This window comes from Pinus tabuliformis, chromosome 1_1, assembly GCF_031772625.1.
Source record: "Pinus tabuliformis cultivar Carrire ecotype Pingquan chromosome 1_1, CPIR1, whole genome shotgun sequence".
Taxonomy (NCBI): domain Eukaryota; kingdom Viridiplantae; phylum Streptophyta; class Pinopsida; order Pinales; family Pinaceae; genus Pinus; species Pinus tabuliformis.
In genome coordinates, this window is record NC_142297.1 from 761,142,824 (window position 1) to 761,160,816 (window position 17,993).

Consider the following 17,993-nt stretch of genomic DNA (forward strand, 5'->3'; position numbering starts at 1 on the left):
TAATAACATGAATGAGTTAATGGATTCCATGGTTAAAGATATGGAGGAGGACACATTGAATTCAATCTCTACTATTAAATTACAACCCCCTTCCTGTTGGGTAAGTTTTTAGTATTTCTCGCTGATTGTTGATATCATCAGTTTGTTTCAGAGTTTCATGGTGAGAATCATTTGGATTTGAGTTGGCCTTGGATGAGGAAGCAATTGGATCCTTAAATTTATTTGTATCGCTTATCTTAAAATCTCAACACAATTAAAGGTTATGGTTTCTGAATTTAATGATTTGCCCAAATATGGTAGATACTGTACCAAGAATATAACCACCTCTAGTTTTTCAGAAATTAAAACAGGGATTATATTTAATAATAAGTGAGAACCTACAATTCACAAGAGGCTTTTGTGTTTCAAACTTATAAAACTTGGCAAATGAACCACATAGAAAAAAGGATTTTAATCCAAATTATTTACTATACAAAAGGCATCACCACTAGTCTCCATATCGATTCCATGCGAACAAAACAGGGAGCAACATGGCCATACATGCACCGTAACCCATAAAACCTTCGAAGGCTACAACATTAGCATCAAAGACACACAAAAAAACCAAAAATCATGAAACCCAGGCCCGCTGATAGTCAAATCAAGCACATTCGTATTCATGGCTATGGATGCTTAAAAATATGCCAAAACCCCAAAATCCAAATGCCACTAGGACTTCTTTAAACCGTTAGCCTTCTCTGGCATCTTTTTTCCAGCCTTCTTGGGCAAGAGCACTTGGTGAATGTTGGGAATTACGCCTCCATGAGCTATGGTAACTTTCCCCAAAATCTTTCCCAATTCATCGTCATTTCTCACGGTCAATTGAATATGGCGGCGAATTATTCTATTATTCTTGTTGTCTCTGGTAGCGTTTCCTGCCAATTCAAGAACCTCAGCTGCTAGGTATTCAAGCACAGCTGCAAGAAAAATGGGGGCTCCAATCCCAACCCTCTTGGCATATATGCCATTCTTCAGATATCTGGCGAGCCTTCCAATAGGAAATTGAAGGCCGGCCATGACTGATTTCGTGACAGGGTTTTTCTTGGATCCTCCATTTTGGCCCCCTGCACCCTTCCCTGACTTAGTAGAGGTAGCACTCTATCCAAGTGACCATATCTGGCTTAGGTATCTCCTTAAACAGCGTGAATGCTTCACCCACCTATCCATTCTGTGCATACCCAGCAATCATCACTGTCCATAAAACTGCGTTGCGCTCACTCGGTGGTCAGGGTCTGGGCAAGGGCGAGGTAGCAAGGGATGCTCCGGTTCACATGAAATTTTCAAATCAAGTTGGCGCGGTTGCCATATGCTTGTTAAGGCATTGGCGGGGTTGGTGAAGTTGAAACATATAGTCGGCGTGCGAGGTGACGGTGACGGAGGTAACGGAGTTCACGTTCCGGCGAGGTGATAGAGATGGAGACGGAGGTGAGGAAAAACTCAGTTAGGTGGTTGGCCAGAATAATGCGCTTTCCGGATGATCGGAATCTCCAAAAAGTCACATTATAAACTACTCCTATTATAACTGCCCACAATATAACACGTCTTTGACCAATTTTTTCTTATTTAGCGTAAAAATATATATATAGATATATTATTTAATTATATTTAAATATATATTTTTTTTCATTTGAATCGTTGGCATCGTTCACAGCTTTTTATTTTATAATGATGATGGTTTGTGTTGGTCAAACTGTAATGACATAAAGGATTACGACGAATGTGTTTAATGCTTTTCAGACGAAAAACACTTTGTGGATAGGGTCATCATTTTCATTTCAAGCAATTCTTAAATACCATACACTAAACTAATTATTGGTGTATGGTTATGGTTATGTATAGTATGAATTTTTTGGTGTAAGTGATTTCTAACCGATATGAGTTTGGTAGGGTGGAGGTGGTAATTATTGGTGTATGGTTATGGTCATGTATAGTATGAATTTTTTTGGTGTAAGTGATTTCTGACTGATATGAGTTTGGTAGGGTGGAGGTGGTATGAGACAGATAATTTTTAATAATCATACAATAAACCAACCACTGATTTAGTTCATGGTCATGGCAAGAGCTAACGAGCATGTTATAGGGCATTTAATGCTCCTATGGAGGCTAGTTCACCATACATGGCCATGAGCAGCCATAGGAATATTTGACAGCCTCTGTGCAATTCTCGGGGATTCTGGTGCCCCACCGTTGCCCTGCTGGCGCCCACCATGCTGGTAGTTTCAAATCTTCTTGTCACCCGCTCGCGCCAAATAGCCCAGCATTCAAATCCCCTGGCTCTTTTCGCTCGCTCGCACAAATTCTCTTTGCTCTCGGACCTCACCTGCAACGGTACGCCTGTGCGCTCGTCTGGAACCCTCACAGGACCCGCTCGTCTCCTTACCTGCAACTAGCGCAGCATTCAAATCCCCTCGCTCTTTTTGCTCGTCCACGTGAATCCTCCTTGCTCCCGGACCTCACTTGCAACGCGAACCTCACTGTGTTAGGTTTGCAGGAATTCTAACCTAAATCCAATATGTGCTTTGATATCTTTAGACAACTTGGTGAGAGTTTATATGTTGGCGACATGTTTTTTTACTTACTTGGGACACCATTTATAATGGTATTGTAAAATGGTAAAGAAACTCTACATGTGATATGTTAGAAGTGCCTAATTAGATTTTACTAGTGACTTTTAAGCTGATAATAACCAGTATCATTAACGGTCATGTAGGCTTTGGTGAGTTTCCATACAACTCCTTGCACGCCTTGCTCTGTAGGAGTAAACACATTCCTAACACTTTATCGACATTGATCTAAAGGGGGTAAGCTCAGCTCAATTGCAAATGGTCTCAATGTGCCATGCTTCTCAAGGAAAAAGAAGTGTGTGAGAAGAGTATATCTCAGTAGAGTACAAAGCATTTATTCGATTCACATAAGGCATGAAGACATCATGGTGGTCCAAAATGAACAGTTTATTGTCTTCTACAACATATCAATCTTTGAACAAACAAATTTGTCGGAAGATCAAAAGAGTTAGACACGAGTAAATTTTAATTAAGCAACAAGCCCTAAGTTGGATCATACTTGCTCCATTGTGATCCCATCGAGATTATTTTCTATATGTGACAAGTTACCAGCAATAACCTTTATAGTACAAAAAAACCAATGAAAGTGACCTGCATAAACCAATAGAAAATTGACAAGATACAGGAATGCTAGGAATGTCATTAATAAAATCAAAACTGCCCAATCAAGCTCCACAGTTGCAAGAAGAAGATAGAAAAACACAAAGTATGCACTGACATAACCTATACATGCACATGATCAAAAACATCATAAAAAAGTCATAGTAAACAAAAATTTCCAGAATGTGCCAAGATAAGAGGAAGTCAAGAAGAAAGCAATATGCGATTTAGGAATTGTGAGTGGACCCTCCATAAGTTAAAAAATATAATGCCATTAGCCTCAAGGGTTAGTAGCCATAAGTTAGAGGCATTTGTCTCCCAAGTTGGAGAGGTTACGGGTTGTGTCCCAGAGGTCACGAATTCGACTCTCTAAGTGCTTAATTGCTTGAAACTCAGGCACCAGGGGTTTACCCTAGTTACAGCACATTGACAACAATGAAGTTTTCAGAGGTTTCCTCTCCATCTTTGTCTGGAAAGAAGCGCCATTGAACATGAAATTGCAAGTTTGATGCCAGACTTGGTAGATGATCTAAAACACCATGGGTAAATAAAATATCCAAAGATCATGTGAACCCTACAAGAGAACATCGTGCGATTGGGAATTAGTGAGTGCATAACAGTTGAAACAGATTATAACCTTAAAAATGAAAATGAACTGAGAAATTTTAAGCAACCTAGATAACCTAACTCAAAAATAGGTCGTCCGGGTATTAGTGTAAGCTTGACCAAGTTTTAAGAGACATCAACTAGTGTTCCATTTTCGTTGTGATCTGCCCTACTTGCATGGCACGAGTTTCATCATTTCAAGGAGATGAGACTAGGTGCAAGGTTCTCAGAAATTATTGTGTTGGAATAGATACTCTACAACACCCAAGCTAAGGGAAGTCTGAACTTTCACATGTTTCTTGAATCACTCACAAAATGAACTCAAATAATGGAAATATACAAAAACAATAATCAAACCCTATAGGAAAGGCAATTTGTTTGTCTGTTTAATGGGATTTAAAGCTTCACCTTGGCCTTGATATGTGTTCCATCTTCCAACATTATAGTAGGGAAATTATGATTGCTACTATCTGTGAATATATCAACAATTTTAGAGTTATATCTTATGGTTCCTGCAAGCAGGGCAACTACAAGGGTTTCTAGAAGAACGACCCTTTTCACTGAGCAAACTTCATGATCCCTACCCAACACTTCCCCAATATCATCATCTCATTATTACCAATTAATTAACAACTTTATGCGTCCAAGAAAAGAAGGAATTAAAGAGAGTGGAAGTGTAGGAGATTTAATAGGGAATGATTTTGGCGGTTAAATGTTGTTTCATCTGCGCCAAACAAAGAAGGAACTCTAGAAAAGTGAAGTACAGGATATTAAAAAATGTATGCAATGCATTCCTAACAACCAGTTTTTCAAAATATGCCAGGCAATTTTTGCAAATGATTTCCAACTCGCAGTGGGAAATTAGTTGTATTCTTTGATAGAAATCAAAGGTGGAGGGTCATGCAGAATAAAATGAAATGAAACCCTGAGTTGGCTCCCCCAATGCGTGCCTGGGAACATGAATGCTGAAGTGAGAAACGGCTTCATCTAAATCCAAGAAGGGGGTTTGTGGATATGTTTAAAGACGGACTCAGCACATACGGTATGCTGCAGTGTTTGGGACCTAGACTCTCACTAAATGACGGAGGCCAACCATGCCTGTGCTAAAGTTTAAGCTTTGGCTGGAAGACCCTCTGTTTCATATTATTCAGAATATCTAAAGATTTGGCGAGCTAACCGGACCCATGTTTACAGGTCGAAGGGTATGTTTCAAGGAATACAATCAGCCTCCCCAGCCAACTTCTTTGTAATTTTCTATTATTATAGAATCAAGATTTTATACTGCAAATTAAAACAAATCAGGTTAAAAAGGAGTTCTAATCGCCTTCAAACTAAAACAAAACAGGTTTAAAATTTCACCATCAGAATAGTATTCTGTCTGGGAAAAAAATAACCATCCTGAGTATCAATTTGTTCTCAGAACAATGGATTGTTCTGCCTTCAATCTCATGAGTGTTTTTCACTAAATACTGTTCAGAGAGTTGTGGTCATTTTGTTGAAGTGTATCTCAAGTAAAAGACCAACAAGATGAAGGCTTTTATTATGGAACAACAATTGGAGAATCGAGAGGTCAAGGAAATTGTTGTTTGTAATCCTACCACTGCTAATTCTCAATTATTTCTCATGACCATAGACTATTAGTTTTCTGCCTTCAAATAGAGAAGCTTGGATATGCTCTTCTTAAATCTTAATTTAGTATTCTACCTTCAAATAGAGAATCTTGGATATGTTGTTCTTAAATCTTAATTTAGTATTCTACCTTCAAATAGAGAAGCTTGGACAATTGATCCTCTTGTATGAAGACTTTCATCATGGAACAACAATTAGAAAACATAGAAGTGGGAGTGATTTTAGTTTGTAAAGCCTACCACCTCTAAATCTCAATTTGTTCTCATGACAATGGAGTGTTCTGCCTTCAATAGAGAAGTGCTTTTGACTACATACTATTCATAGAGTTGTGGTCATTTTGTTGAAGTGTGTCTCAAGTAAAAGACCAACAAGATGAAGGCTTTTATTATGGAACAACAATTGGAGAATGGAGAATTTGGGGTAATTGTAGTTTGTAATCCTAGCACCCCTAATTCTCGATTATTTCTCATGACCACAGACTATTTAGTATTTTTCCTTCAAATAGAGAAGCTTTTTTCGCATATAGTTTCCAGATTAAAAATCAATTGGTTCAAGTACTCATAAATAACAGATAACGTTATTTGGATTGTCTCATCTATTGAATCATTTGGATTCTTGAAAACTTCCTATACTAACACATTTATGTCCCTGTCAAATTAGAGAGATTAATAGCAAGTATTGGTGGTCTACGTAATTTTTATGAATTGTAAGTGTCATATCATTATTGGTCTACCTTTCATAGACACTATTAAATACGTTCTAACATATGGGTTATTGTAATTTTCTCCTTGGTATACCATAAAATATAATTGCAAGGCTATATATTTTGTGTACCACAAAAGTTATATGATGTGGTAGCCTTGTGTTATTATAAGTATTGTTGTTAAACAAGCAGGCCATCTAGTGGTTTATCATTGTGAGCCTCTTCCTCATGACAGGAGTTTTACCCTTACGTTAATCTGTTATAATTTTATGAGTCTAGTATCATAAGATTCACACATAGATATGAATACTACAGAAAGATGTAGACTATTGCATACTTGGTTGGAAATGGAGCTTACACTTTATAGCAGTTTCCCTATTTTTAGCAGAAATTGGGGACAATTTCCTCCAAAGCAAAACGGAAATGATTAGCACATCTACAATTTGCCTCTTTTTAGCTCTAAGTTAATTATAATGCTCCTCTTCTCAAAGGAGCCTTTTTTGTTCAGTTATAGTTTATTTTAGGGAAGAATTATAAAAGGTTGAGGGATATTTTATTTTCATCTCTAGTCACCATTCTATTAATGCCCATACACTGTCTATAAATAAGTACTAGAGCCGTAGGCCAGTGTAAATCTCACAACTTCCTTGCACGCCATGCCCCACTAACCTCCATTACGACTATTACCAATTTTTATTTTTTGCAGAGTTGGTCATTGAGTGCAAACAGGGATAGCCACTATGCCACAATTTTCACTTGAGATTATTTTTCGTTATTTACTATAAAAAAAAATCCTAAACTAGGTCTGAAATTTTAAGTTGCAATTCCTCATTAGAAATTGTGCTATAAACACATGCTATTATGTAATGCAATGACAATAAATTTCAGAGCCTCCACTTCAAATTCCTCAATTGCATTGTGTGCATGTATCAATAGATTATAGAGGTGGGAGCCTTTCAAACTCTTTCTGCAGTTTGAAATTAAAATATCGAGAATGGAGATGCTTTGGATAGGGTTTGTGCTTGTTTTATGTTGTCTTTTAAGTTCTAACTCCTTTATCTCTTGGAAATCAGAATCAATCAATTATGGAAATTATTAAGATAAAGAGTAATTTTGTCAGTGCTGCAAACATGCTTTGTAAGTCACTACAATGGCCTTCCTTTGACTACTGAAATGCATTGAGTTAGAAATTTAGGGTTATATTTAGGGTTTCCTACTTGAGCTAGGATTTTCCTATTGGGCTCAACAATGCAATCATCAATCTAATGCCAAGAAGCAAGCACTTCATCCAGGATACACAAGTTAAACCATAGGATTCACAACCCTCCTGTCTTGTGGTACACAATAATAGTCATACAATCCAACTATCTAAAATAAATGAAGATAAAATAAATTATATTGGTAAAATTATGTGTTGTTTTGATGGAGAGGACAATTTTGATAAAGAATGGTCAATTTCTTTATGGCCATCCAAATTTTCATTTTTTTAAGAGAAGTAAAAAATATTTTGTTATTTTTAGTAGTTTTTTAACACTGTTATTTTATTCATTTATTCATTATATGAAATGCCGCTCATATGTTTAGTCAATATTCTTGTTCCCTCATTTGTATATGGATTTGAAGAATGAAGAAGTGGGACTTGATCAATGAGTTGGGGGTTGAGGACCCAGAAGGAATGATAGAGTTTTTGGTGGAAGATTTGACATGGACAGAAGTAGAGGGAGACCAAGTCGCAATTATTCCATATTGTCGACTTGAGGATTTTATAAGTGGAGAGATTGAGAGAAAATACACCTACTCAATTTGTTGCTAAAACTCGATAAAGTAAAGATGTGAAGGATATCAAGAAGACAAATTCTTCAACATATCTAGAATATGTTCTCTCTCTCTCTCTCTCACTATATATATAATTTTGATTTGAAGTTCACTATGTCAAACATGCATAAATATTTTATTTAATTTGTTGTAAATTCTTGATCACCAGATATTGGTGTGCCTATGGTCTGAATCATGTACAAGCCAGTAATGTAGTTGAACTTGAATCTACAACTAAAAAACATCTTCCATGTCACAACATTAAAGTTGGTTGCCAATGTCACTTTATTATGTGACGACTTTCTCTTAGACCAAATGATGTTGTTCTAATATACAATAACATGCGGACATATTGATGAGAAAAATGTGGTTTGTCATAGAAATGAGGCAAATAACATTACCAATAAATTCAATTATTCGCCGCATTTAACAGAGAATATACGAACCAACTTTGAAGATTTGATTTGTGATGGTTTTAATGCTACGATGATATGGGACAAGTTTATCTCTAATGTAAGGTATGGATCTGGTGAGTTGTTCACAGGGGCACCTCGGGATTCTTTTATGACAAGAAAGGATGTGTCAAACATCTACAATAATATCAAAAGGCTAGAGTATGTGAGGGATGAAAGTGATCCAATGAGTGGATTGTTGAGTTAGTGAGTGCCCAAAGAGCTTTTTCTTCTACCAACAACAAGATGTTGTTAAAAACATCCCTTTCATTATAGGCATACAAACTAAGTGGATACTTTCAATGATGGTAGAACACTCACACAATAACATGATATCAATGGACTCCAAATTTAGCACTAATAAATATGGAGTAAACACATTTACCAAAACTTCATTTATTCAATTTCATTTCGATGTTGTCCTCTTATATAATCATAATTTTGTTTTCATATTGTAATGCAGTATCAACTGTACACCTTAATGGTTTTTGATGATCATCGCAATGAGATTCCAATGGCTTGGGTAATATCATCACGGAATAGTACTTATGATATTTGTAAATGGATGTCACAATTATTTGCAAATGTTAGGATATTCCGACACATAGGAAATAGTTAAGTATAACTTGGTCTAGTGTAGAGTTAGGTAAAGTGTGTTTCTTTACTATGTACTTTTGTAACTTACTATCTAATGGTCACGATATGTTCTAGACATGAAGTGATCCGACGGTTCATTCTCTCCTTGGTATTACCGACACTTGATCCATGGCTTAACACCTGATTGGTCCATGATTTCTATTTAAAGAGCATGGAGGATCATTTGTAGGGCAACTGTTCATGAGAGAAGCTTATGCAAATTTTCATTCTTTTATTAATAAATTGTCTGAAGTGGTCGCGTTGGCTCAGGTTGTGGATTGTTTCCCTCTTTGAGGGTTTTAACCACGTCAAGAATACTGGTGTATTGATCTGTGATCTGTTTGTGAGCAGTGTACTTTGGTGTTCTGTCTAAGGAACTTACCCTGTAAATTCCTACATGGTACAACTGCATATGACTATCATTTCTTAGATCTAATGTTTCTAACTGCTTTTGGGCCGAGAGGACTGCTCTATTATATTAGGAGCATCTGTTCCAGTGAGGAACCCCTTTCGTTTAACGCGAAAAGGTTTTTAGTAGCCTTAGCTATGTCATTTTTAAGATCTGGAGGTATATAGTCTTTATTTGTAGTTACAACTATTCATCTCTCTGTTTATTTTGGTTTATTTAGCTCTCTGTTTTTTATTACCGGATCTATACCTTTCATTTCTGCGTATCCTCTTTGCCCCGCGACTCTATGAGATCTGGCAAATCAGAAAGAGAAATGAAGCATTTTTCTCATGTGTATGTTCTTTTCCACCATGCCTTAGTGTCATCTCCGAAAATCAAAAAGATTAAGGAAAATATTTAGTTTTTGGCTAAAGCTAACTTCAAGTCGTAAGGTTTTGTTTTTTTTGTATGTCCGTGTTGGGTTTTGTGGTTTTTGTTTTGTAGGAAAAAAGACTTTTTTCAAATAAGCACACACCCCAAAGCTTCAGTGACTTAAAAAAAACCCTTTCCTCTTTTCCCAAAATTACAAACGTTTTAAACTAGCTCACTTGGTCCAAAGTTATTTTTATGAGAATAGAGGTCTTGAGTTCAAGTCTTTCTTTTTGTTGATTTACTTTTTCAAAAAATACATATAACTTATGTTTTAAAGTTATTTTATATAAAAATGTTCTCACCTATTATAAAAAGTGAGTCACTTATAATTTTAAAGTCTCTTTATCTTTTATTTAAGTTACAATTCAGTGGGTAGCTCATAAAATACCATTGTAAAAGTGACTTTCACTTATTTATAAAAGTGAGTCACATAAAATCTTTTTTTAAAGTGAGCTAATTAGATTAAGTTTGGAAAGGGGGGGATTTTTTTTAAATACAACATTATCATTCATTTCCGCATATTCACGCACTTCGTCGGCATCTTTAACAACTTTTCTTCAAAAAGCCATAACTTCTTCATCTGGAAGCCGTTTTCAGAGCCGTTTTTTTTAATCAGCCTAATTTTTCGAGATCTTTACATTGGAACACTTAGTTTTAACATCTACAACTTTAGTTTTTGTTAAAATGGAAAGTCCATGCCAATTTATTCTTGACAACACCAACTACTTCCAATGGTGGTCCTACATTGTGGATTTACTTGTAAGTAAAAGTCTTTACAGAATAGCCTTAGGCCAAGAAACAAAACCTCAAGATGAAGATAAGGTAGCCAAATGGGAAAATAGGCAAGATCAAGCACGTGGGTTGATAGGGATGTTTATTTATCCAGATCTTAGATTCCATATTGCAGAACTTGATACTCCTAATGAAGTAATGAAACAGCTCACTAAAATTTTTGGAATTAAAAATGAAATTAGAGCCCATCAACTCAAAAATGAGTTGCTTACATTGGACCCCAATAATTTTTCTTCCATTGAAGATTTTTTGTCCAAGTTCAAGACCCTTAGAATTCTCTTGGAAGGTGTTAAGGTTAAGAAAGAAGATGTTAGCCTTATATATTTCATTCTTACTAAGTTGGGACCAGCCTACTCTGTGTTTGTTTCCACCTTCCATTCTACTAGAGAAGCTTTTATTTCTCAAGGACAAGACTACAAGTCCCCCTCTTTTGATGCCTTTTGTGATTATTTAATAAGAGAACAAGAAAATCTCTTATATCTTGGTCTTATTAATCTTGGAAACTCTTCTAAGAAAGCCTTAGCCACCCAGTAGCAACCAAATTCAAAGAATCCCAAGAAGTAGTATCCTAAAAAGAATGGTCCTAAACCAAACAAGGGTCCTAAGCAATTTTAGTCTCAAAATGATAAGGAAAATAAAAACAAAGGGAAGAAGACTAATAGACATTGCCACTTTTGTAATCGAGATGGCCACTTAGAATCCAAATGCTTTAAGAAGATGGAAACCTTGGAAGCAGCAATGAAGAAGCATAACATCCATTTGGAGCACTCTTAAACTTCAACTTCATCTCCAGGAATAGCACTTTCCGCATGTGGTTGTCAAGCATCTTGATCTGGTTGTGCACTAAATGTATCTTCTTCTTATCATTTTCATGAGTGGCTCATTGATTCTGGAGCTTCTTATCACATGGCCAAAAACAAAGCCATTTTTTCTTCTTTAAATGATTATAACACCAAAAATATATATGTTGGTGATGATAGATCTCTTAATGTTGTAGGGACTAGAAATATTCATCTAGACAATGGTCAATTTAATGATGTATTATGTGTTCCAACCTTATCCTGCAACCTTCTATCGGTATATCAAATAACTCATTCAGGTGAAGGTAAAAGCATTGAATTTTCACCTCACGATGTTGTAATTAAGGACCTAATAGATCATAGACAGATTTTAGCTACTAGCATTGTCGATGATTATACAAGGTTGTATAATTTTAACAACTTTGGGTCATCAATTCTTCCCTTGGTATTTGTTGCTCATAATGATGAAATGAGCAAACTTTGGCATGAGCGATTTGGTCACTTAAACTATCGCTCCCTTCATAATCTATGTAAAGAAAATATGGTGACAGGTCTTCCAATGGTATCTTGCAGAGATGGTGTTTGTTCTGGATGTGTACTCGGAAAACATCATTGGGATAGTTTTGAAAAACGTGCCTCTTGGCACACCTCAACCCCTTTACAGCTTCTGCATAGTGATTTATGTGGTCCACTTCCAATTGTTTCATTCTCTAGCTACAAGTATTTCTTAACTTTCATTGATTATTTCTCTAGACGCACTTAGGTATACTTCTTAAAACTCAAGAGTGAAGTATTTAACATGTTCATGGCCTTTAAGGTCTTTGTTGAAAAATAATCTGGACATCAAATTCTTAAGCTAAGATCTAATAATGGCGGAGAATATGTTAACAATAAATTCATCAACTTTTGCACTGAGAATGGAATTCAAATGCAACATATTGTTCCATATACTCCACAACAAAATGGTGTAGCTGAAAGGAAGAATCACACCTTAAATGAAATGGCTAATTATATGCTTCAATCTAAAGGACTTAGTCTTAATTTTTGGGCAGACGCAATTAACTATGCAAATTACATACTAAATCGCACTCCTACTAAGGTTTTAAAGAATACCACTTCAGAAGAAGCATGGAGCTCAATTAAACCAGAGGTAAGTCACTTTCGTGTTTTTGGAAGTGAAACATGGGCCCATATTCCAGATGAGAAACATAAAGCTTTAGAACCTAAGAGTGAAAAATGTATTTTTGTAGGATATTCTGAAGATGTCAAAGGATATAGACTTATTCCACTTAAGTCCAAAAATGTTATCATTAGAAGAGATGTAAAGTTTGCTGAAAATATATCGGCCTACGAGCCTAGTTCGGCAGATGTGCCACCTCTCTCTATCCCTTCTACTTCTGAAAATATTTCTTCTTCAGATGATGACATCAAGGATGACAATCCTCCTCCACCTTCTCAGGATCCTCCTTCAGCTCCTCAGCTTCCAAAATGGGTTCGTGCTACTCAGGATGCAGTAGGTTCTCTTGTCAGAGATCCTACAGATCAGTGACATACACGTTCTCAGTTTGATAAAGCCTCTTCTTTACTGGCTCAAGCTTCAGCGAATTATGATCCTGACACCTTTGCAGAAGCTTCAGGCCATCCAGATTGGGACGCAGCTATGAATGAGGAATATTGTTCATTATTGGTAAATGACACATGGGATCTTGTTCCTCTTCTAAAGGGACAAAATCTTGTTAGATGCAAATGGGTTTACAGAACCAAGTATGGACAAGATGGAAAATTTGATAAACATAAAAGTCGTCTTGTTGCTAAGGGTTTTTCACAAGTTGAAGGCATTGACTATACTAAAACCGTCTCCCCTGTTGCCAAAATGAACTCTATCTGCCTTGTTCTTTCCCTTGCTGCCTCTTTCAAATGGGAAGTCCATCAGATGGATGTTAAATCTGCCTTCTTGCATGGGGACTTGCATGAAGAAATCTGTATGGAACAACCTACTGGCTTTATACAAATAGACTCAAGCCTTGTATGTCGGCTTAATAAATCCTTTTATGGTCTCAAGCAAGCCCCTCGGGCTTGGTATGCCAAAATGGATAGCTTTCTTTTAGAAGCTGGCTTTTCTAGGTGTCATTTTGACAATCTATCTACACTAAGAAAGTGGGCGAGTCTCTTATCATTCTTGTTCTTTATATTGATGATCTTATCCTTACTAGTAGTGATCCCAACCCTATAAACCATGTGAAGTATAGCCTTAAAAAGAAGTTTGAAATGACAGACTTAGGACACTTGCATTATTTTCTTGGTCTTTAAGTCTTGCAATCCAAGGAAGATATTTCCCTTTCCCAGTCCAAGTATACATGTGATCTTCTACGCCATTTTCACATGGAAGACTGTAAGCCATCCCCTTCTCCCTTTCAGCCTGGAGACAAACTTTCAGTCACTTGTACTTCCCCTGAAGTTGATGCTACCTTATACCGTCAACTTGTAGGAAAACTTTTGTATCTTACCCATACTCGTCCTGAACTTTCCTTTGTTGTTGGCCTTATTGCTCGGTTTATGCAAAACCCACATGAAATTCATTGGAAAGAAGCTAAAAAAAAATACTTCATTATGTTCGAGGTACAGTTCAGTTTGAGATTCATTACAGTGCAAAAGCATCTCCTTTATTGTTTGGTTTCACTAATTCCAATTGGGCTGGTGACTCTGATGATCGGAAGTCTACTGCAGGTTATGTGTTCACTCTTGGTTCAGGACCTATTACATGGGCTTGCAAGAAAAAAAGTGTCGCTTCTCTTTCTTCAACAGAAGCAGAGTATCATGATGTCGTAGAAGCTAGTAAGGAAGCCCTGTGGCTTCATCAGATCCTGTCAGAGTTTGGCTTTCAGCAGCAGCATCCGGCTACACTTTGGTGTGATAATCAAAGTGCCATTCAACTATGCAAAGATTCAGTCCAACATCAGCGCAGCAAACACATTGAACTGAACATGCACTTCATCAGAAAGTTCATTCATGACCATGTTCTTGAAGTGCAATATTGTTCAACAGATGATCAAGTTACAGACATCTTTACAAAGGCTCTAATAGAGGCGAAGCTTACTAAACTTCAGTTTATGGTTGGAGTTCAAGAAGTTGTCACTAAGGGGGGATAGGCTCTAATGCCTCCTTCCTTCTATTGTGTCATATTTGTACATCCTTCAATCCTATCCCAAGTTGTTCTTAAGGGGAGATGTTAGGACATTCCAACACATAGGAAATAGTTAAGTATAACTTGGTCTAGTGTAGAGTTAGGTAAAGTGTGTTTCTTTACTATGTACTTTTGTAACTTACAATCCAACGGTCACGATATGTTCTAGACATGAAGTGATCCAACGGTTCATTCTCTCCTCGGTATTACCGACACTTGATTTGTGGCTTAACACCCAATTGGTCCATGATATATATTTAAAGAGCATGGAGGGTCATTTGTAGGGTAACCATTCATGAGAGAAGCTTATGTAAATTTTCATTATTTTATTAATAAATTTCCTGAAGTGGCCATTTTGGCTTAGGCCGTGGACTGTTTACCTCTTTGAGGGTTTTAACCACGTCAAGAATACTGGTGTATTGATCTGTGATCTCTTTGTGAGTGGTGTCCTTTGGTGTTCTGTCTGAGGAACTTACCCTGTAAATTCTTACAGCAAATGGGAAAAAGGAACATCTAGATTGGCATGTTCGAGATGTCATCACAGATGATGTGACAATGGAAATTGAGGCATTTAGGTGAAATGTTTATTTTTTATAGAAAAGATAGGAAGCAATATTGTTTAAGGATATTCTCTTTTAATGTCATATTATTTCAAGACTTGCACAAAATCTACACTATTATTGTGTGTATGGCATGTCCATAGAGCGTGGTTGAAGAACGTTGGAAATAAAGTTAGGGGAAAAGAAAATAAAGTCTGTATATTCCGTGCTTTAGGAGTTATTATGCATTCGTGTAAATATGATAAATCTGTACAACATGTAATTCAAATGTTCTTTGATGAATTCAAAGAAGAAACTATGTTTTTGTATTATTTTACAACCAACTGGTTAGACAACAACAAATTATGTAAGTTTCTTGAAGCTGTGTTTTATCAGTTTATTTTGTAATGGACCATTTTCTATTGTTTCTTCGCATCTAATATACGTTTTTTTCCATATATGTAGGAAAAATAATATAGAGACTTCCCACACTCTAACCAGGGTACTAATATTGCTATCGAATCTTATCACTGGTATCTAAAGTAAAGGAACTTTTGTGAGAAAAACAATGCGTCTCACATAACGGTGGATTGGTTGTTACATATGTTATTGAAAAGGTTGAGTTATATTATGTTCACAATCAATGTTTAAAAAAAGTTGGTTTTGTACGAGTTTCAAAATCCGAGCGACAATTAAATGTAAGTAATTGAAAAGCAAAGAATATCCCAGATGAAGAATGTGTGGCTGATGGAAACAGTAAATCTGAGTATTTGGTTCGTAGCCAACTATGGAGACTCGTGGTACATGGTATAATGTCATCTATAAAGGGATCAACCTAAAATTTTGTAATTGCAAATGGGCCCTAAATGGAAATATTTGTAAGCATGTTTTAAAAGTTGAGATGCTAGTGACTAGCAATGTTTCGGGGGGCAATGAATTGTCTAATGTCTCTAGGTCTATTACAGAAAGACCTAGAAATTTACTTGATTTAAATGAAACATTTGTAATGACCCCATAAATTGAAACGAAGCTTCCACCTTCTCCTTCCAATTTTATGTGTCATAATGAAAACTAAATTTATGATGTGGAGATTTATCATACCACACTGATTCAACCATTGTAAGACCAGATAGCGCCCTAACTAATGATGAGGAAATTAAACTTGTGATTTCATCAACTCATAAGAAATTGAGGGGTTTATTACAAATAACACCCATAACTTTGGAGCAGGCATATGCACTAAATAAATTGGTAGAAAATGTAAGCCAAGAGTACAATAAGAAGAAATTTGATGTTCTAACTCCATCCAAGGTCACTACCAAGAGGCGATATAGTTTCTTGAGCCCAATCAAAAAAAGAAGAAAAGTGTTCGTGTGTTGAAATCAAGAAAAGATGAACCACAATTTTTAAAGATTGGACGAGGTCGTGGAAGGAAAAGCATGAATGAACAATTGGAGATCTCTTCTACAAAAGAAATAAATATGGACCACACATCTAGAAGGGTACAACATTCTATTCTACGAAATATTGGTATGGAAATTTCAATTGATGTATCATTTTATGTGAAATGAAAAATATCATTATCTTCATCACCTTCCATGCAATTGCATAACAATGTGTTTTTTTTGTTACAGCTGAAGATTCCACATCTCATAATACTTCAAGTTGTCAAGTTTGATTATTTGATGAGAATAATGTGGATCCAAATATGGGGAGTACATTGGTTCCTTTTCCATTTGCTTCACTGCGTCCACCCCTCCCGTTTGATCATCGAACCCCCTGGTTGTTTCCACCATATACACCAAGTTTGTTAATTGGCCACCCTACCTCAACCCCTAACATTTTGGTTCCATACCTTAGGGTGATGTTGCCTATCATACAACCAGTCGGATTGTATTGTCGCCCGCACTCTATACCTTATTCATTTAGGCTCCCTTTTTTCCTGGCTCAAGACTAAGACCGGTGGGGCACCCCACCCCTCCGAGATTCAGGGGCTCCGGTTTGGTCCTTTCTTTGGCTACCTCCATCCATACCCCCGGAGCCACACAACTATTGCACACTTCCAATCAACGATTTACCTATAGTTTCTCCATCTACCGAGAAAGTACAATCTACTCACATGACTTCGAATTTTATGGTGACAATAGTTGATTGATGAAAATGTTATAAATTTCATAAATGAAATTGTGTGTAAATCAAAGTCACTATTTATATTTTAAATGAACCTATATTGGTAATTTGTTTTGTAATGGATGAACCAAAATCAAGTGATAACATTCTTCTCAATTTTTTTTACAGGAAATAGCAGGTGAAAAGAACCATCAAAATGCCAACAATCAATGGCAAGATGGCATTATTCCAGCTGATGAGTATTTATAGAGAAAATATTGGCATAACCCTATAAAGGGATCTCTAGATCCAAAGACATCTTGTGTGCATGACGGGTTGAACATGTATCTGGATATGTCCAACATGATGTAATTTCAAATTTGTGCAGTTACGGTATCGACTTATTCAAAGCTTTTCGCTGAACTCCAAGCATATAAAATATGAGTGTAAATGTTGGTTGAACTTTCACAAACTCTAGAAAATGGTTATTTGTATTTTTGCTACTATAAGATTGATAGATCCGTTTTGGATAACAGTACAATGTACTATATATAAAGGCATAATTCGAACTCCTATTTTTATATCAAGTTGTCTCATTACTGTAGATGTGATTTTGGTGTGTTGCTTTAATACAAAATGAATTTCAATGAAATAGAAATTTCAGTGAAAAATGGTTTGTTGTAAGATGTAAATAGACTTAGATAG

General features: G+C 36.2%; 1 pseudogene; it reads right to left on the reverse strand.

Moving 5' to 3' along the window:
- Nucleotides 1–487: 487 nt before the first annotated feature.
- Nucleotides 488–1,056, reverse strand: LOC149216245 (histone H2A pseudogene; annotated as a pseudogene).
- Nucleotides 1,057–17,993: the final 16,937 nt, after the last annotated feature.